Source organism: Dromaius novaehollandiae, chromosome 8 (genome assembly GCF_036370855.1).
Source record: "Dromaius novaehollandiae isolate bDroNov1 chromosome 8, bDroNov1.hap1, whole genome shotgun sequence".
Taxonomy (NCBI): domain Eukaryota; kingdom Metazoa; phylum Chordata; class Aves; order Casuariiformes; family Dromaiidae; genus Dromaius; species Dromaius novaehollandiae.
The window spans coordinates 11404144-11414158 of record NC_088105.1 but is presented as its reverse complement, the minus strand read 5'-3'; positions in this window follow the sequence as shown (position 1 = coordinate 11414158).

The following is a 10015-nucleotide window of genomic DNA, read 5'->3' as shown; positions in this document are numbered from 1 at the left end:
AGCTTGCATCTATAGCAGTCTTAATGCCTGGCTTGGGTGGGGATGGCACCCAGGGTCCTTTCCGCCCCTCTGGAGCTCTGTGGCCATGTGTGTGGTGGGACTCCTGGCCAAGCCCCAGGCTCAATCCCAAGCCCAGAGGTTGGGCTGCAGGAGGCTGGTGGTAGCTCTGCCATTCCCCACCTGCAATGGTGTTGCTCTCAGATAGGCAAAGTCGAGTCTGTAGGATGGTGAGGGAGAACCAGCTTCTCCTGAAGGACAGGGGCAGCAGATCATGTCAGGTAGCTCTCGAGCAGCCTGTCTGGGGCAGACTGGTGGTGTGCGATGGTCCCTGGGCTCCTGAATGCTTGTCCCTCTGTGGCACGTTCGCAGCTCGCCCAGCATGTAGGTCCCAGCTGCCTTCTGTGAGACTGGATGCCCAGAAGACCCTGTTGCCCCTTGCCTGGGCTGTGTCCATCCCCCTGCGTGCAGGTGGAGGATGCGGCATTCCTGCAGCGTGCTGCGGCTGTGGGGCTGCCCAGGGAGGGCACTGCCCTGCTCAGGGTGAGACCTGGGCTCCCCTAACCTGGCAGCACTGCAAGAACGGCAGCCCCGGGGGCCCGGTGGGGCCGTGCCACCAGGCTGGGGCACCAGGAATGGCACATGGTGGGACGGGAACCAGGAAAGCTCCTCTGGCCCCTGCTGCCGGGACCGGCTTGCCCCACCAAAGCCAGTTTCCCAGGGTTAATCTTGCATCCCACCAAGACCTGGAGCAGGTCCCTTAGCCTCGCTCCCACCGGGGCTTTTTGCCTTCCAGAGCATTGCTCTTGCTCTGCATGGTTAAAAGCTTAAATCCTTAGCAATCCAATGCCCCATCGTGCTCCAGCCCCAAGGCGATCGGAGACAGGCTTTGACTTTAACCAAGAGGACAAGCAGGGCAGCAGTTTGCCTGGCAAGCGCCACTGGGGCAGACGCATTGCCTCGTGCTCTGCGGCGGGGGCACGGGGCAGCCGGTCGCCCTGCTCCCTGTCTGCAGACGCTTCCCAGTGCGCGCCGGCTTTGCTGCAGCCAAGGGCTGGCGCGGGCTGAACTACTGCAGCGACAGTGCGTTGCCCTGGGTAAGAGGGGCTGGAGCCCTGCGGGTCTGGCGAGGCTTCTCGGGGCTTTGCTCGTCCGAGACAGCTCTCAAGGTGAAATACAGGTCTCGCCTCCCCGGTAAATAAAGATGGAACAAACGGATGCTGGTGCTTCCCGTCTCCTCTGTCCAGCCCCGGCATGGGAGCAGGCTCGGGCAGTGGCGGCTCAGCAAGGCAAGGCAGGGCCCAGCCTGGAGACAAACTCCCTGTGCACTGACGGCTTTGGCCAGAAAGCTGCTGCTGGAGCTGGCGGCTCTGGTTTCAGCCACCCGGTGAGTCCCGACAGCCGCGTGGCCGGGGCTGCCCGCGGGAAACCCCTCCGTGCTCCCTGGCAGCAGAGAGGGACAAGTTCAGCCCTTCCCAGTGAGTCTCACAGGCGGATGACAGTCAAGCGAATTTTCTCAAGGGACCCGGCAGGCAGGGTGGCATTAGCATTAGCAGGCGAGCAGGCAAGGGTGAAACTGTTTTTTTGCAAATGGGTAAGTCCGTTTATGGCATGTCCCATAAAGTCCTCTCAAGTAGAAGCAGGTTTAAATCTGAAATAAAGAGCTGGACTTGGCCAGAACCACTGCAAAACCTGCCCAAAGGGCCTTTAACGGCCCGAGATGGATGAGGGTGGTGCAAGTTTTTATTATTTTTTTTAACATTTAAAAATGCAGATGCTTTGCTGCTGTCAGACTCCCTAGTGGCAAGTGCAAGCCTTCTGCTGCATCATTTATAATTCCCTTAAAAATTTTCCACAGGCCACAGGCCTGTGCTACGCTCCCTTGCGCAGGTCCCTCTCTGGCTGTTAGCAGGGGCAGACGGCGTGTGGGTCATCCCGCTCTGCTGGCTGCGCGGGGCTCAGGTACAGTGGATACACAGGTAACTCGGGAGGAGCGGGCAGCCTCTCTTCCCAGTGAGAAGTCCCCTCCTGCTCAGCCCTGGTGCACAGGGGCTGCCAGCCGCAGCAGGTCCCAGCGATGTGGGCATGGAGGTGGCAGAATGGCTCCCGGCATCTTCTCCAGGGATTTGCTGCTTTTTCAGCTGCTCCATTTTGCCTGGGGCTTTCGCCCTCAGTCGCAGGCCAGCGAAGCAATACCGCAGCCCTCTCCGTGCCTGTGCCAGCCGCCTGGAAGGCCTCAGTAGACAGCTTTGGTGGACCTCTGAGGTCCAGGTTCAGATGGGACGAGACGAGTCGATGCCAGATTTATCCCTTCTCCAGGCTGATGGATGTTTCAGTGCTCCCTGTCCCTGCCGTGGGGATTTCCAGCAGCTGCCTCTGAGCCTGCACTTCCCTCAAGGCTTGACCTTTTTAATATTGCAGCAAAAGAGCAGCCCCAGCAGGGAGCAGCTCTTTGGAGCTCATTCGGGCTGGGAGGATGACTCACACTGGGTAATCGCTGCTTAAATGACGGCAGTGGCCATGGGGTGGCTGCCTCCTGCACCAGACGGGCTCACAGCCCTGGGGCTGGAGGCAGCTCTGTGCTCTGCTGTGGGCATGGGGAAACCTTGCAGCCGCCCCTTGCTCAGCTGCGCTGGGAGGCACCGGTGCTACTGCCCAGCTCCTGTGCCACAGGCACCTCATCACTGTTTTAAGGGGTTGACAGGTTTGCAGTGGCTTGCTCCCAGCCAGGGACACAGTGGTATCCTCACCAGTCCCCCTGCTCATAACCCAGAGCCATGGCTAGCTCCTCAGAGCTCCACGTCCCCCTTGACCTGCACGTGCTAATATGAAATGTGGTCCAGCTGCCTCTTGCCAGGGTCTGTCCATTCCTCCCACACCTCTGACTCATTAAGCTAATGACTCACTAAGTTCTGCAGAACTGCTAGCACTGCTTCATCATTCCAAGAAAGGGCACACCTGGGTCCTCTCTCTGGGTACTGAGCAGGGAACTGATTTAAAGTTGTGGAGCAAAGAGGGGGAGGCAGCTAACAGCAAGGGTGTAGATTTGGATGAGTGCTGTAGGGATGATCTGGGTGGTAGCAGGAAAGCCCTGAGTGCAGCTGTGCTGGGGCTACCTTTTAGTGCAGTGGCAGGGCCTGTGTCTTCTGCCCTTCAGTTGGACAGAAAGATCTCACTGTTTCCCCAGGTCAGCTCTTGCTGAAGGTGCAGAGGTGGTGCTGCTGCTTTTTGGGGGCCCTGAAGATCTCAGTGGTGGAAAAAGTCATGCAGCTGCTCATGCAAAAGGACTGGGCACCTAAGTGGGACCTACCCTGAACTGCAATCTGTCTTCACCCTTTCCCCATCCTCCTTGGACTGGCTTTCCCCTGCTTAGTCCCTCTTTACTCTGCTTCTTAGACACTTGCTTCCTCTTTCCCCCCACTGCTGCACTGAGAATCTCATGCTGCCTTTGGGCTTGGCCCCAAATGCCCTCCTGCAGACCCTCACCCCGTGTTGGTGTCTGCTCTGCTCTCTTTCCCTCCCTTGTCCCTGTTTGTATTTGCTTTTCCGATTCCTAATTGCCAATATCTCAGCTCTCTCATTCATCTCAAGCTTCCTGCAGCCCACATTCTCTTTCTGTCTTCAGGTCTTGCTGCAAAATGCCTTTTCCCTCTCCTGGCTGGTTGCCCCTGGAGCACACTTGCTCCATAGTGCTGTCTGGGAGGGTGCTCTGCTGGCAGAGCTTCTGCAGACTGCCCTTGCCCTGTAATAAGGTGCTGGGCACTGCCTCCTGGTGTAGTCCCTTCCCTGGTGGGTCTTCAGAAATGAAAAGCTTTAGTAACTAGCATTTCACCCCACGACAGCCAGAGTCAGCAAGGCTGCCTGCTCAGTGGAGCTTCCAGCCTCTTTTCCTCTCCCTAGCAGGAACCAGCAGCAGATGCTCCGGGAAATTGTGCATATGTGCATTAAGAAGGGCAAGCCCAGAGCCTGAATGTAACACAGAGCTATATTTCTCCCTCACCCAGTATTGCCTGTTGCTAAGTCGGCAGCAGAAGGACATCCTGGACCAGAGACAGGCTTTCTGTGTTTAATGGCCTCTTGGATTTTCCTTCTGTTATTTTGTCTGAAAGCTTTTAAGTGCAGGGATACCTCTGTACCTCCAGCCCCACTGCGCTGTCCTGTGCCAATGAATTTGGTAGACAACCAGTTCAGGGAATTCTGCTCTGTTTAGTTCAAATCCTTTCCTCCTTTCCCTCTCCCAGGTTACATGCTCCTGCACCGTGCTGTGGCTTGGGGAAGTCAGAGATGTTGAAACTCTGGTAGACCTGGAAGCTGATCTCCTTCCTACAAACCTCTGAGGTGAAAAGGCCAAGGACATTGCCCGCTGCCACAGACAGATGGACTGTGAGGGACTCCTGGGCTGGGCAGGTTAGCCCAAGCTTCGTGATATGAGAGGTTTCAGGGAAGAAGGGAAGACCAACATTAGAGGCTACCTATGTTTTAAATGTTATTTGGAGCTGACAATCAATTCAGCTGCTGAGATCAGGGTCACCTGTGACCACAGGCAGGCCCTTTGCCACCCCTTCAGACCTGGAGGGAAGGCACAGACCCAGTGGTCCTTCTGCTGAGCCACGTGCAGGGGACCACACTTGCTGGCAGGGCCTGGGGAGCAGCTTGACGCCTTCACTCCACAACCACCCCGGCTGGTTCAGCTTTGCTGTGCTCCTGCTGCTGGGTGCCACGTGGCCAGAGAGTGCCCGTGCAACGGGGTGCAAAGCTGTTTCCTCACCAGCCGAGCTCCGACCAGTGTCCCCAGGGCTCCCTGAGTTTCGTTACAAGGCCAGCTATCTCCTGGCTCCTCCACCCAGGATGGCCATCTGCTCGGGGAGTCATGTACGTCTCCTGCTCCCAGTGCCCATCCATCAGCTCCTCCCGTCCCCCCAGCAGCACCCTCCCAAATCACACAGACAGCGGCTTGCTTGCAACGTTGCCTTTAATCGCCTGGCGTCCTCCGGCTCTGTGCTGGAGTTGGGCTTGCAGTAGCAATCAGAAAGCTCCTCGTCGCCCGCGTCTTCCGTCGTCTTTTTCGACAGCTGGCTTTTGGCATCCTCCCGGCAGAGGTGGCGCAGGCGCCGCAGATGCTTGCTGATGAGGATGGCGTTTACTTCTGCACGACAGAGCACCTCGTAGCTCTTGCAGCTACATTTGCCCTGGCAGTTTGTCTCCAGGGGCACTGCAGCTGCTCGCAGCATCTTCTGAAAATGAGAGGGTGATGGAATGGGCAGGGGGCTTCTGGAGAAATACCAGCCTCGCTGGACTGATCCGGGAGGTGAGCTGGGATAAGAAAACCTTGGACTAAGAAAGCCCATGGCATGCTCTGCTGAGGCTTTTTTGCCTGCATTGGTTTTGATTTCTCCATTAAAGGGCTCTTGGCCCTGGCTTTCCTTGGCCCATCCAACCCCTACAGCTCACCTTTCTCCAGGACCAATGCGCTAAGCTGCTGAGATAATGGATGAGCAGAGCCCCGTTGAGCAGGCACATGGCTCGCCAACCTACAGAAAACACCCACGTAGTGGTCAGCCAGGCTAAGTTGACCCAAAGCTGCTGCAGTGAGAAGGGCAGGAGCCAGGCCAGGGGCTCGGCATCGGCGTTCGGGGCCGGAGCTGGAGCTGGAGCCAGTGCCAGAGCCTTGCTCCTGAATCTGACCCAGGTGCTGCTGGGGCTGAGGCCCAGCCTGCCAGGCAGCAGCACCAGGGCGCAGAGAGCCATGGCCAGAGAGCCAAGGCTGAGCATCGTCCTCTTCTCTAGAGCCCGAATCCGAAGGGGTGAACAGAGAAGAGTTGAATCTGGACCACCACCATGCAGTGGGCAGCTCTCTGATGTCATTAGCCTGCAGCAGATGTCACAGAAGTCCCTGTGGTGTCGAAGGGGCACCAGCAAGCGGTGAAGGCTGGGCCATGCTGGGCAGAGTCAGGAAGGTGCAAGCCTGGAGAGTGCTCTGGCCCACGCTCAGCACCGTGTGCCCCGGTGCCTGGGCTGTCTTGACATCCCACTCAAAATCTTGTTATGAGAAAAAAGGGGAAACCCATGTTAATAGGAAAGCCGAGGATTTATTGTTAGCTTGATTAAAATCTTCACAGTCCAGAATTTTATTAGTCCAGGTTTAATTATTAAAACAGAAGAGAGCAAAGAGTAAAATGATTGAATATAGCTTTACACCAAAAGTCTCAAGAGCAATAACACACTTGAAATTGTTGTACGTTGTTGTGCAACCAGCGCATGTTTCCTAGCATCTGTCCCTTCCCTGGTGCACCGCTTAGCTTCGTGCCACCCTGGGGCCCTAAGGCCAAGGGCTGCAGGCTGGTGGAGAGGTTAACGGCTGCGCGTGCTGGGCATCCCTGCCTCTTCTCTGGGGGGAACGTGATGCCAGTGGTTTCTCCTTTCTCCTAAGATCTGCTCGGGGTCATTTTTCTTTTTTTGATAAGCTGCTTTTACACCTTGCTCTCTGTGTACCAGTCTGCAAGTTCAGGCTGCAACTGGTTTTACTGTATATGGTGCATTTTATGTTAGTTAGGTGCTATTTCTTTGGTCTCTTTGTTAATCCTAAAACCAATGTTTTCAGCTCTAGCTCTGCATATCTCTAACCACCTTGGGCGAGTGGTTTATGGCTGTGTGGTCTTCAGCGCCGGCTTGTGCCCCGTCTCTTATTCCCTTGCCTGTAATGCCCTGTGCCGCGTCTGTGTCCTGCTTCTGGAGGCACCCGCTGCTGCGCCAGACGCTGCATTGTTGTGGTGGAGTCCTAAACATCTCATTCTGTCCAGAATAACTGCTCGTTGGGACTGCACATATCTAAAATACAGTTGTACCTTACAAGGATAAGCAGAAGTATGAGAAAATGAAAGGGCCCGAGCTAACCAGACAGACTATTTTTGCGAGAAGGGGGGCTCCAGGGAGCAGGCGCCCCTCAGGAGCGGGGAGCCCCGTGGGAAGCGGGGAGAAGCTCTTGCTCCTGGCTCCTCCTGGTGGCTTTCCCCAAACATAGCTGTTATTTCTGAACTTGGTTTCTTCAAAAATTAGGATTCTCTGAGCGTGCTCTGTGTGTGAGCGCATCTATTTCTCCTTTGCCCTGTGGGTTTTTAATCTATTGGAGAGTTTAAATTAAATTTATAGCAGAGCTGTGGGACTTAAAGGCAGCGCATTACGATGAGTTTCCCGAGCGTGAGTGGCTAGGTCGAGGAGGGACACCCAGTATTGCCCCCAGTGAAGGACAGGCTGCGGGATCTGCTCCTCTGGCAGATATAAGGAAATTCCCATGGGAGGGCAATTCTGTGAGCGTCCCAGCTCTGGGAATAGTTTGTTAGTGCCTGTGCTGCAGTCATCAGCTGCATAACTACTTAAGTTATGGGGGAAAGGAAAATAATAAAAAGGTCTCGCAGGTACACGCAGACACACACAGCTATACACATTCAGATATGCTCATTGCTGTTATTTCTTTGTTCTGGTTTCCTAACATCCATGTAAAATATGCAGTGTAATTACTCTACGAACCCTCAGACATGAGGGATCTAATCAAAATCCAAGTTCCCTTGGACCTTGCTTATGTAGCTGCTAAAACACAAGCTCGTGGTTTTGAGGAGGGAGTTGGCATCTGCCTGGCCAGGGCTTCCCGGGGGGCAGCGGGCTGGAGGCAGTCTGCAGGAGCAGGACTGGGGGTGCTGACAGCAGCAGGGATCTGTGTCCTTCCAGCTTTCTCATGACCAACAGAAAGTAATTCTCACCTCTTCCCCTCTCATTTCAGTGGGAGCAGCAGGTCTTCCTTTGCAAGGAAGCAGGTGGCAAGGGCAGAAAACACCAGGCCAGATTATTTTGTGATTATTTAGGGGGGGCAGAATCCCACATGGATTTCTGCTGCGCATCAAGCTGCTGTGCTGGTCTCACCCAGCACCATCATTGCTTTCTGCTCCACAGTTTTTTGCTGGCTTCTTGTTGCACCCAGGTTGCAGTGGGGCAGGATGCTCCCCCACCCCCCAAAGATGTGTCCTATAGGCCCCCCCCACCCCCCAGACAACCCCGGAGAAAGGAGATACAGGCCCTGGAGCCAGAGCCATGTGGCAGAGGGAGCATTGGGCAGGAAGGAAGGGAGGCAGACTTGCATGATTTATTTTGTAAATGAAGGAATCACAGATACTGCCAAATAACTGTGATGAGAGAACTCTTTAAAGCTGCATCATCAGAGGAGCAATGCAAAAATATTGATTCTGTCGTTAAACCATCCTGATGGTGAGAGAAAAAGTTATCAGGCTGGGGTGCACCCACTGTGCGACCACCTTGGCACTTCAGCTGCGGAGCGGCGATGTTTAGGAATCCTCAGAAGGGGGTTTTCACACCGTGAACCTCGTGGCTGCAGCAGTCACTGCAAAAAGATGGATAGTCCTGAAAAGAGTGGCAGGCTTTCTTGGGGGACACCTATTAGTGCCACTGCTTTACAGGATGGGGAAAGCAAGGCATAGAGCTGCTGAAGGACTCATGGACAGCTGCACAGCAAATTGGTGCCGGAACCAGGAGGAGAGCTGAGGAGGCTGCTGCCTGCCTCCGAGCAGCAGGAGACACGTTCGTGTGCTTCAGAGAGTGCATGCTGAGCCTGCAGAGCCTGGGGAGCGGAGGGGCTAATGAGTAATCATTTATTAGGATGGCCAGCACTGATCTGACCTAGCCTAAAGTGCTCTGGAAATAGTTTGTCATTCCAGAAGTCTCAGCCTCTGCTCAAAATAGGGATTTGCATGGGCACAAATCTTTGCAAATTGAAGACCAAACTGCCACTCTTTGAGATGGGGCCTTTGTTTTTCTTTCATACTTGATCCAAATTTGCTGTCATCCCAGACAAGCCTGCTGTTTTCTTCCCTGCATTATTGAAGGGTATGGAGTTGCACATGGTCACGGGTCCCAATGGCAAGGAATATTAAAAAAAAAAAAAAAAAACCTCATTGCAGAGGTAAGTGCAATATTTGAATTGGTAAGAAAATTGCTGTCTTTTTGTATGACACATGCTAGAGGACCGATACATTTTATTCATTTAGAGTGTGCTAGAAAATTGAGAGGCAGGCGGCTGCACAGCCTGCGCTCCTGACAAGAGCGGCGCCAAGTTTCTCAGCCAGCTCTGCTGCACCCTGATCTGTCAGGCGTCACTTCATGTGTCCTGCTCCCCTCTCCTCGTCTGCAGAGCCACCGAAGAAGCAGGAGGAGATACCAGGTCAGCAGGATTTCAGAGATATCCTCTCTGGAGAAAGGGAGCTGAGCCCTGGCCTTTGGGAGGCTGGCAGGCCCTGGCCACACCTTTGGAAGGGTGGGAACAGTGACTCTCCTCCGGAGTCACGGATCTGGGGGATGCCAGGTCCCCTTGGTGGCTGTGCTGGGTGGGCACGGTCACCCAGCACCCACCGGGACACAGGCACGCACCGGGCTCCTCGCTCTGACACAGGCACCCACTGGCCATGACCACCCCAGGGGGACGTGGGCACCCACCAAGGACCTCACTGGGACATGGACACCCACTGGGACACGGGCACTGCACTGGGACATGGGTGCCCAAAGGGCATCTGAGAGGTGGCACCTCACAGGGACATGGACACCCACCATGAACCTCACCAGCACATGGGTACTCACCCCACCACGGCACCCCCTAGTCATGGACACCTCATGGGGGCATGGCCACCCACTGGACACCGCGCTGGGATGGGGGCACCCGCCAGCCATGGCCACCCCAGGGGGACATGGGCACCCACCGGGCACCTCACTGAGACATGGCCACCCCAGGGGGGTGCAGGCACCCACCGGGCACCTCACGGGGACAAGGGCACCCCCTGGGACATGGGCACCTCACCGGCACACGGCCACCCCACAGGGACATGGACACCTCACTGGGATGGACATGGGCACCCGCCAGCCATGGCCACCCCAGGGGGACATGGGCACCCACCGGGCACCTCACTGAGACATGGCCACCCGGGGGGACATGGGCACCCGGGGGACGTGGCCCCCG